Source organism: Manis pentadactyla, chromosome 9, assembly GCF_030020395.1.
Source record: "Manis pentadactyla isolate mManPen7 chromosome 9, mManPen7.hap1, whole genome shotgun sequence".
NCBI classification, from domain to species: Eukaryota; Metazoa; Chordata; class Mammalia; order Pholidota; family Manidae; genus Manis; species Manis pentadactyla.
The window spans coordinates 65143160-65154620 of record NC_080027.1 but is presented as its reverse complement, the minus strand read 5'-3'; the positions used below and the strand labels follow the sequence as shown (position 1 = coordinate 65154620).

Sequence of the window (11461 nt, the reverse complement as noted above, 5' to 3'; positions counted from 1 at the left end):
CTTAAAGGAAAAGCTTTCAGCTTCTCACTGTTAAGTATAATGTTGGCTGTGTGTTTTTCATATATGCCCTTTAGTATGTTGAGGTTCTTGCCCTCTATACCCATTTGGTTAGGAGTTTTTATCATGAATGGATGTTATTTTGTCAAATGCTTTTTCAGTATCTATGGAGATGATCATGTGGTTTTTGTTCTTCTTTTTGTTGATGTGGTGAATGATGTTGATGGATTTTCTAATGTTGTACCATCCTTGCATCTCTGGACTAAATTCTACTTGATCGTGATGGATACTCTTTCTGATGTATTTTTGAATTTGGTTTGCTAATAATTTGTTGAGTATTTTTTTGTTTATGTTCATCAGGGAAATTGGTCTATAATTTTCTTTTTTTGTGGTGTCTTTGGCTAGTTTGGTATTAGGGTGATGCTGGCCTCATAGGATGAGTTTGGAAGCATTACCTCTTCTACTCTTTTGAAAACTTTAAGGAGGATGGGTATTAGGTCTTCACTAAATATTTGATAAAATTCAGCGGTGAAGCCATTTGGTATAGGGCTTTTGTTCTTAGGTAGTTATTTGATTACGAGTTTGATTTCTTTGCTGGTAATTGGTTTGTTCATATTTTCTGTTTCTTCCTTGGTCAGAATTGGAAAGTTGTATTTTTCTAGAAAGTGGTCCATTTCTTCTAGGTTATCCAGTTTTCATAGCATATAAATTTTCATAATATTCTCTAATAATTCTTTGTATTTCTGTGGTGTCCGTAGTGATTTTTCCTTTCTTCTTTCTGTTTCTGTTTAAGTGTGTAAACTCTCTTTTTTTCTTGATAAGTCTGGCTAGGTTTATCTATTTTGTTTATTTTTTCAAAGAACCAGCTCTTGCTTTCATTGATTCTTTCTATTGTTTTATTCTTCTCGGTTTTATTTATTTATGCCCTAATCTTTATTATGTCCCTCCTTCTACTGACTTTGGGCCTCATTTGTTCTTGTTTTTCTAGTTTCATTAATTGTGATTTAAGACTGCTTATATGGGATTGTTCTTCTTTCCTTAGGTAGGCCTGTATTGCAATATACTTTCTTCTTAGCACAGCCTTGGCTGTGTCCCACAGATTTTTGTGGGACTTGTTATTTTTTGTTTTTGTTGTCATTTGTCTCCATATATTGCTTGATCTCTGTTTTTATTTGGTAATTGAACCATTGGTTATTTAGGAGCATGTTGTGAAGCCTCCATGTGTTTGTGGGACTTTTTCATTTTCTCTGCATAATTTATTTCTAGTTTCATGCCTTTGTGGTCTGAGAAACTGGTCGGTACAATTGCAATCTTTTTAAATTCATTGAGTCTCTTTTTGTGGCCTAATATATGACCTATTCTTGAAAATGTTCCATGTGCAATTGAGAAAAATATGTTTTCTGCTGCTTTTGGGTGTAGAGTTCTGTAGATTTCTGTTAGGTCCATTTGTTCTAATCTGATGTTCAGTGCCTCTGTGTCCTTACTTATTTTCTCTCTGGTTGATCTGTCCTTCAGAGTGAGTGGAGTGCTGAAGGTGCCTAGAATGAATGCATTGCATTCTACTTCCCCTTTTAACTCAGTTAGTATTTGTTTCACATATGTAGGTGCTCTTGTGCTGGGAGCATTGGTATTTATAATTGTTATATCTTTTTGTTGGATTGACCCCCTTATCATTATGTAATGTCCTTCTTTGTCTCTTGTGCCTTTCTTTGTGTTGAAGTCTATTTTGTGTGATACAAGTACTGCAACCCCTACTTTGCATGAAATATCTTTTTCCATCCCTTCACTTTTAGTCTGTGCATGTCTTTGGGTTTAAAGTGATTCTCTTGTTGGCAGCATTTAGATGGGTCTTGTTTTTTTATCCATTCAATGACTCTATGTCTCTTGATTGGTGCATTCGGTCCATTTACATTTAGGGTGATATCGATAAGTATGTACTTATTGCCATTGCAGTCTTTAGATTCGTGTTTACCAAAGGTTCAAGATTAACTTCCTTACTATCTAAGAATCTAATTTAATGCACTTAATATGCTATTACAAACACAATATAAAGGTTCTTTTCTTTTTCTCCTCCTTTTTTTCCTCCTCCATTCTTTATATATTAGGTATCATATTCTGTATTCTTTGTCTGTCCCTTGATTGACTTTGGGGATAGTTAATTAAATTTTGCATTTGCTTAGTAATTAGCTGTTCTACTTTCTTTGCTGTGGTTTTATTACATCTGGTGACAGCTATTAAAACTTAGGAACACTTCCATCTATAGCAGTCCCTCCAAAAGTGACTGTAGAGATGGTTTGTGGGAGGTAAGTTCTCTCAGCTTTTACTTATCTAGAAGTTGTTTAATCCCTCCTTCAAATTTAAATGATATTCTTGCCAGATAAAGTAATCTTGGTTCCAGGCCCTTCTGCTTCATGGCATTAAGTACATCATGCCACTCCCTTCTGGCCTATAAGGTTTCTGCTGAGAAGTCTGATGTTAACCTGATGGGCTTTCCTTTGGGTGTGATCTTATTTCTCTCTCTAGCTCCTTTTAATAGTCTGTCTTTATCCTTGATCTTTGCCATTTTAATTACTACATGTCTTGGTGTTGTCTTCCTTGGGTCCCTTGTGTTGGGAGATCTGTGCAAAAAACATGACTTTAGTGCTCCTTATCCATCCCCTAAGGATGCAGTTTAAGTTCATATACCAATCCCCAAGCAGTTCTCTGAAAAATGATTCACTGATATGGTGTCCAATACCAAATAAATATAAGAATAATGGTGAGTGAAAGTTAATTTTGATCTAATATAAGCAATTTTAAATATAGTGTGCTAGTTATCTCTGTCCCTAAGGATTGGGAAAAAATTCTCATTTTAAACACCACACATTATAGGCTAATGCCTTCAAATTTTCTTTAAATTGATATTCCAGTAAAGAATGATTTGACCCCAAATTGATTTCTAAAATAAAGGTTTAAAAAAGTTATCTTCGCTGATTCCAGAGGTTTTCCTGTCACTCCATCTTTCCTCGGAATGTAGATGTTGAGCCATTTGGGGGTACATGGTGCAGAGTGGGAAGAATATATAGAGATGGCTGGACCCAAGTGCTGGGATCCTCATTTACCACACCATGGAATATAGAAAACTTGTACTTTTCAAAAATATAGTGTTTGAAGCTCTCACCTGCATTGGAACACTGGGTTCTAGTGAGTTCTTTGGGATATATGTAGACAGAGGACTGACCTATGCTGGGAATCCTAAGTGACCTAATTGAAAAGGAGATTTCCTTGGTCCATAACCTCTAGGACAATGCTGATTAACTTTGCATTGTTACTGAGCCTTCGAAACGGTGATGAAAGCCATAGACCCCTGAATCAGAGAACACATACGTACACACACTCACATTTCCTGCTCAGAATTTACCTACGTGACTTACATGTCCTGGGACTCTGTTCCTTCATCCATGGGACCTACAGTCCTTTAACCCTAGATAATCTATACATACTAGACATTTAATAACTATAGGTAGGGCAAATCTTAATTTTCCTCAGATTAGTGAAATGGGGAGAGGAGGCTGTGGTTAATATTACAAAATATAATTCTTTTCTTATTTTCCTTTAAAAAGTGAATCTCTTCAGTAAAGGAGTTCTTAGCCATCCTAGAATTCCAATTTAATTACAAGTTACTGCACTTCCATTAAGTGCCCTTCCGTTATATACTATTATGAGATACAGTAACTTAGGGTTAAGCACACAGTCCTTTATAATCAGTTTGACTGGGTTTGTTTCTCTTAACCTCTCTGCATCTCAGCTTACCTATAAAGTACAGATAGTACTAGTACCTAGTTCATCAGGCTGTTATGAGTAGTAAACATGATTCACATGTGAAACATTCAGCAAAGTATCTGACACAGCAAACACTCAGTATGTGTTAGCTATAATTTTCATAAGAAGAACGTTTATATGCAAAAGACATTTTGTTTTAACAGATATACATTTAAGGGAAAGTGACCATCAGGAAATATAATATGTAATGTTAAGTACTGATATGTACATTTGGACTCAGAAGCAAAATTTAAATGGGATATTTGACTATTTTTCTTTGAGGCTGGGCAGGTCACAGTGGGTGGAATGAGGTAGAAGATCAAATTAGTAACCAATGTTTGATAAAGATATACTAAATGTCCTTGATAAGCAATCTTAATTTGAAAGTTTTAGCTTTCAAGCAAAAATTTTGGGATGTTTATTAGAAATGCAAAGTTCTTTCCTTTTGAGGCCTCTAGACCTCATTTTCAACTCTAGATTTCCCAGATTTAAATTTAATAAATGGAGAAAGAAAATGAGTCTTGCTAGTGAAACTGGGGATGATGTGGCAAAATTTAAATGGAAGAATTTTGGAGTGCTGGAAAAACAAAGTTTACACTAGCATTAACTCAGCTATTTCTTTTCCATAAAACTTCTTATATTCTCCTTTTCTACTTTAAAATTATAATTTGATGAAAAATTGTCAGTATATATTTTAATCTGTAACTATTATTCTTGTTTCAATACAATTGCTCTGAATATGCAAATCCATATTATCCAGCTCATTGTTTGTGAACAGCTTGAAAACTGAGATAATGGGGTTAATGCAGCACCAGGATTTGATTTTGTAATCCAGTTAGCCGCCCAGGGAGCATCTCTTATTATTTTGTCCAACATTATTATTGAAGTCCCAGAAATGACATGCAGAGTTTCTCTCTCATGCAGGATGTTCTAGGGAATTGAGGCTACAGATTCTACACACCAAAGAATACTGACAACTTTCATAGCCAATTTATACAGGTGTATTTATTACAGGTATTTATGATTGATTTTGTATTCATTTGTCCTGCTTTTATAAATTCATAATGTCTTTTCTATATGCTATCAAAGAGTGGAAATAATTCTCTTTTTGCTTCTCCTTGGCCTAAAGATGGAATTTTAACCATCTCTTTAATGAATATATAGACTAGAAGACTACTTTTTCATAAATACTGGCAACATCCATATAGCCATTTTTCTCAATTTTTTTTTCATAGTTCTAATGATTTGTCACCTGCCTTTCTTTATGTATATTCTGTTGGTGGTTCAAGTCCTTATTAGAGCCTCATCTCCCCCATGAAGCCCTCTCTGACCACCCAATGTGAATAGATTGCCCCTTTTCTCTAGCATTGATTGTTTGTGACATTTATTTAACATTTATGAATAGCTCCTGAGTGAAACTGCATTTGTCTATTATATATACAAGTGTACAATGTGGGCTTGCCAATGAGAATAACAGCTTCTCCAAGACAAAAATTATATCTTATAATTTGTGTATATGCCTTAGGAACTAGTGCTCTACAGCCTAAATGCCAGGACTCAGAAACACAGTTAATGACACGTTAGTGGAAGAGCTCCTTTCTTGTCAGAATCCTTGTAGGTCTTCTCATGTTCTCTTCAAGGCACAGGAGGGATAGTGTAGTTCCAGTTACAGGCTTGAATCAGGGAGTGCTGCCCCATTTGGGGTCATTCTTTGCCCTCTTGTTGATCTTGCAGCTGTGGGTAAATCTTCTGGGCTGCCTGCCCTTCAAAGACCCTCTGCCTTCCTCCATCTCCCATGGACCTCCTGCCCTTTGTGGATCTCAACAAACTTTTGGACCCTATCTTCAAACCTAGGGAATAAGCTAGAGAAAGATAGTGCTCTACTCCTTGCTTAGGAACCATTAAAGCACTAGATTCATGGCCATTTTTTCTGCTTTCCCCATCCCAGGACTCATAGACTGGGGAGATGGGACAGAGAGGACCTAGCTGAGCTAAATGGAGGCCAGAGCAGGTGAGATGAGAAGGTTGGAATTCACTGAGGGCTTGGCCTTGGGGAAGAAATTGCTCCTGAGTAAGAACTACAGAGGAAGTTACATAGGCAGATTATCAACAAAGGATTGGAAACTAAGAATCTTTATAAATGATTATGATAAAAATAAACTTCAGCGGCTGCGAGGCGCTGAGGGGAGAGGCGCCACCGCCAGCACCGCTGTCGGACCCGTTAGAGCGGAAGCGCAGCCGCCGCCGCCTTCGCGGTCCTGGGACCCTTGGTTCCCGGCAGGTGGGAGGCGGGAGCCATGTCGAAGCGGCTCTGGAGCAGCGAGGTGTGCGCTGACTGCAGCAGGCCAGATCCTTCCTGGGCATCAGTAAATAGGGGAACTTTTATATGTGATGAGTGCTGCAGTGTCCATCGGAGTCTAGGACGCCATATCTCTCAAGTAAGGCATCTTAAACACACACCCTGGCCTCCAACATTGCTTCAGATGGTTGAAACCTTGTATAATAATGGTGCTAATTCTATATGGGAGCATTCTTTGCTGGACCCTGCCTCTATTATGAGCGGAAGGCGTAAAGCTAATCCACAGGATAAAGTACATCCAAATAAAGTGGAATTCATAAGAGCCAAATAACATGTTAGCATTTGTCCATCGCTTGCCCTACAGGGATGACGATAGTGTGACTGCTAAAGATCTTAGTAAGCAACTCCATTCAAGCGTGAGAACAGGGAATCTTGAAACCTGTTTAAGGCTGTTATCTTTAGGAGCACATGCCAACTTCTTTCACCCTGAGAAGGGAAACACTCCACTCCATGTGGCCTCCAAAGCAGGGCAGATTTTATAGGCAGAATTATTGGCAGTATATGGAGCAGACCCACGCACACAAGATTCTAGTGGGAAAACTCCTGCTGATTATACAAGGCAAGGAGGGCACCATGAGTTGGCAGAGCGCCTTGTAGAAATACAGTATGACCTGATAGACTAGCCTTCTATCTCTGTGGCAGAAAACCAGATTACAAAAATGGACAGCACTTTATAATACCCATATGGCAGACAGCAGCCTGGATTTGTCTGAATTGGCAAAACCTGCTAAGAAGTAACTTCAATCTCTAAGTAATCATTTGTTTAAAGAACTTGCCATGGATGTGTACGATGAAGTTGACAGGCGAGAGACTGATACAGTCTGGCTTGCCACGCAAACCCACAGCACCCTGTTAACCGAGACAACTGTTGTCCCCTTCCTTCTGGTCAATCCTGAGTACTCAACAACACGAAACCAGGGCAGACAGAAATTAGCTCGGTTTAACGCCCATGAGTTTGCATTCTCAGTGATGCCAAGAGGAGACAGCAAGGCAGTCCTCTTTCTAGCTAAAAAGACAATGTGTAGCTCATACTGAAAACGATCAATAACCAGCACAGTATTGAGTCAAGACAATGACCAACCAGATTATGACAGTGTGGCATCAGATGAAGACACAGATCTGGAAGCTGCTGCAAGCAAGGCAAACAGGCAGAAGAGCCTAGATTCAGATTTATCAGATGGACCAGTCACTGTGCAGGAATTTATGGAGGTCAAAAACGCTCTAGTGGCTTCTGAGGCCAAGATACAACAGCTAATGAAGGTGAATAACAACTTGAGTGACGAGCTGAGAATTATGCAGAAAACGCTTCAAACACTCCAGAGTGAAAATTTGAACCTCAGGAAACAGGCCACAACCAATATATATCAGGTGCAAACTGGTTCTGAGTACACAGACACTTCCAACCATTCTTCCTTAAAGCGACATCCGTCTGCCCGGGGCAGTAGGCCCATGTCCATGTACGAAACGGGATCAGGTCAGAAACCATATCTCCCAATGGGAGAAGTGAACCGCCCTGAGGAGAGCAGGACAAGACTCCAGCCTTTCCCCGCACACGCATCCAGGCTAGAGAAGCAGAACAGCACACCTGAAAGTGACTATGACAATACTCCCAATGATGTGGACCCAGATGACCCAGGGTCAAGCAGAAAGGGAAGGCAAAGGAGTGTGCTGTGGCAAGGGGATGGCTCGGTGCCACATATAGCAGAAGCCCACACGGTCCCAAGCCCCATCCTCCCCAGCACCGAAGACGTCATCAGGAAGACTGAGCAGATCACCAAAAACATACAGGAGCTCTTAAGAGCGGCCCAATGAAATAAACACGACAGTTATATTCCCTGCTCAGAGAGGATACACGTAGCTGATACAGAAATGGCAGCATTATTCCCCAAAAAACCCAAGTCTGACATGGTGAGGACTTCCCTTCACTTACTGACATCCAGTGCCTACCGCCTCCAGTCAGAGTGCAAGAAGACCCTTCTGGGGGACTCTGGCCCATCCACAGACATCCAGCTGGTCACCCAGCAGGTCATCCAGTGTGCATATGACATAGCCAAGACCGCCAAACAGCTGCTTACCATTACCACCAAAGAGAACAACAACTGAGCCGCAGAGTGCTGGCCTTTCCGTTTTCTAGGCTTTGTAAAGTCTGGTTTCAAATTTATGGAACTCTTCTGATTTTTACAGAAACAAACATTTGATGAAAGTTTAAAACATTTAAAAAAATAATAAACTTCAATCTGATATGCTGCAAGAAAGATAATTATCTTTCTATTCTTTCTATGAAAAATAATATGAAGTTGCTGTTCTTTGTTGAGACAAGTGAAGACCACATAGCCAGAAATGCACAAAGGCATTATGGAGTGTTCCAATCAGCATATTAATAAAAATAATGGGTTTGCTGTATTTTCAGGTTTTATGATATTTATGTTATTTGTCAACTTAAAAAATAATGCAGCATATTGTGGTTTCTTCTTTTTAATTCTATACAAATACTAAAGCATTCACTCTCATCCCTACTTTTTATCTACAGTTTGTCTTCCTTTACTAGGGAGACTTATTTGAAAAGCTTCAGATGTCACAAAACCTTTTTTCATCCCAGCCAGAACTGCATATCCGATTGCTTCGGTGTGCTCATGGAATGCTGTGGTTTGCAGCAGCCCTTCATGCTTACTATAAACTCGCCAGCTCCACTGAGCCCCAAACCTTTTCTTCCTCCTGTGATTTCTCTTTCTCTGAATGGGACCAGTTCCACTGGAACCTCAGAATTCAGGACAGAGGTCACCTCTGAGCACCACTCCCCAGGCTGAATGCCCTGCTTTGAGGTTCCATAGATGCTGGGACCTTGCCCTCTCAGAGGATTCATCTCCCTGAACTTTCACCTACTGCTTATTTGTCCATTTTCCTCATTAGCTTCTTACATCCCTGAGCACAGGGGCTCCTGCCTCTTGTTTCTCCTCAGAGCCTCACTTGGCACAGACTCCCTGTGACTGAGTCGTCCCTAACATACTATTAAGAGGATGCCTATATTCTTTCCTCACTCACCCGGAGAATTTCACTCTCTGTTTCACTGATTTATTCAGGTAATAAGCAAATATTGTTCTAAAGCTGTGGTGCCAAGGGAAGTGCGCACAATGAGGTTTAAGATGTAGAGCTTGTTTTAGGTTGCCTTCAAAATTTATTCAGCACTTTCTCTGCTCCGGGCACAAGGATCCTATGAGGTAAGTGTTATTGCTATTATTATTATTACTTTATCCTCTAGTAGATTCAGAAATTAATATCACATAGCCAGTAAGTGGCAAAGCGCAGTTTGAAATGAGACAGGCTGGCATCACCCAGGGCGGACCCTCTGAACAACCTCCCTCTCTAGGAGCTGTCAGAGGCCTGATACCCAGATGTATGGAACAGAATCCTGCTCTTTAAGAGCTCACTGTAAACACATGAAGTTGACACTTAAGTAAAAGCTGTTACCGCAAGTGAAAGAAGGATATTAACAACTAAAAGTTATTAAAAGGAAGACACCATAATAAAGATTTTTTAGCATTATGTTTACCACACCTTGTTTTTTCAAATCATATCACAAAGTATTTCAGTTGTAACTATAATAACCACACAGTAAAATATGTTAATTTAAAAAAGAAAAAAGTATACTATCCTATTGCAAACAAATGTTATGTTTTAGTCTGTTTTATTTCTTGTAGACCTTATTTTCACAGCTTTGTTTCTCACTTATTTTTGACTAACTAAAAGTTCCAGCAAGGAATACATTATGCTTAGGTATTCCCTCCATTTTGAACTTTTAGGCATCCCTTTATTTTTGTATTAGAACTAATTCTGCAGTGAACTATCAGAGCACATATTTTTCTCATTTTATATGCAAATACATACTTCCATTCCATCCCATGAAATTAATGTTATCATAAACGTTTCTCTAATATTAGGAATACATTTTTAAAAACTTGAAGGCTTTATATTAATAAAGGATTTCAGTATATGAAATAGAGTTATGATTTTATTTTAAAGATTTGTGGATGTCACAAGATGGTAAATTATAACATTTGCTTGACTTTTACTGTGATGCAACACAGATATTTTTTTTCCTGGTCTTTTACAGGTACTTGAATATGTCATGAACATATCCTCTCTTCCTAAGTGTTTTTGTTTTTTAATTTTGGATATATTTTTCAGATTATATTACCTCTTTCAGACTTTTGGGTCTCATTTTAATTAAGACCATTTATATCATTAGCTTATTAATGAGCACTTTCTCTTTCAAAGCATCTTTCAACTCAAGAGAAGACAATTGGCATATTATAGAGCTCTTCAGGTCTATCAAACCATTAGGTCAGAATGCTGAACCTTTTACTTTACTCATTTCTTTTTTTTTTTGAGTCTTGTAACAATTGACCCAGTCAGTGTGTTTCAGGACTTGGGTTATTCTGCTCACCAAATATCTTCTCTGAACAACTGTACCTTTTTGAGTTTTAGATTTTTGTTTCCTTTTTGTTTTTCTTTTTCTCAAACACTGAAATTATGAACATCAGATCATAATTTCCTTTTCCTACAGTTACCGTGATGAATTATTCAAGGATGGAGAAGCAGAGCTGCAGGGCAGTAGGAAGCTGACTTGCCTTTGCGTCACTTTTCTAATGTAGACTAACAGCACCTGCACTTAAAATATTTTAGAGTTTAACTCTGACCCATTTTCTACAACATGATTATTTTACTTTAAAAGGTATTTTTTTCTTTTGTCCTAGAAGAATCAGCAGCTTCTCATAAATGTACCATACTTTAAAGTATAATTTACCCCAGAAATTCTACCTTCTTTTTAATTTCCTGTCTTTCTGTCCTGTCTTGGGCACTGTGTATGTCAATCTTGGTTCACTGACTTGTTCTTTTAGCTAGTCTTATTGCAGGGAGTTTCTTTCTGCTTAATTAAATCATGCACACCCTTGTTAATTCTATGTATCTTTATATCTATGTATCACATTATTCTTTCACTCAAATGTCTTATCTCCTCCCCATCTCCTTTAGGATAAAGTTAAAATAACCCAGATACGCAGACAGTGTATAGTAGCAGAGCAAGTTATAGAAATACTGGTTTGAGTCCCAGCTCTGTGACAGCACTATTTCATAATCTTGGGTAAGTTATTTCAACTCTATGAAAATCAATTCCATCATCCTCAAAACTGCCTAGCTCTCAGGAAATATTGGTAAGGTTAACTGAGATAATGCCTGGGTACTATGTATGGCAAAAATGTATGTTTTATCCATTCTTGTAGTTTTAGTCTCAAGCCTTCCATTATC

At 38.4% G+C, this 11461-nt stretch overlaps 1 pseudogene; it reads left to right on the top strand.

The window, feature by feature from the left end:
• The first annotated feature begins 5994 nt into the window (after positions 1-5994).
• LOC130684899 (ARF GTPase-activating protein GIT2-like) lies at positions 5995-8523 on the top strand (annotated as a pseudogene).
• Positions 8524-11461: the final 2938 nt, after the last annotated feature.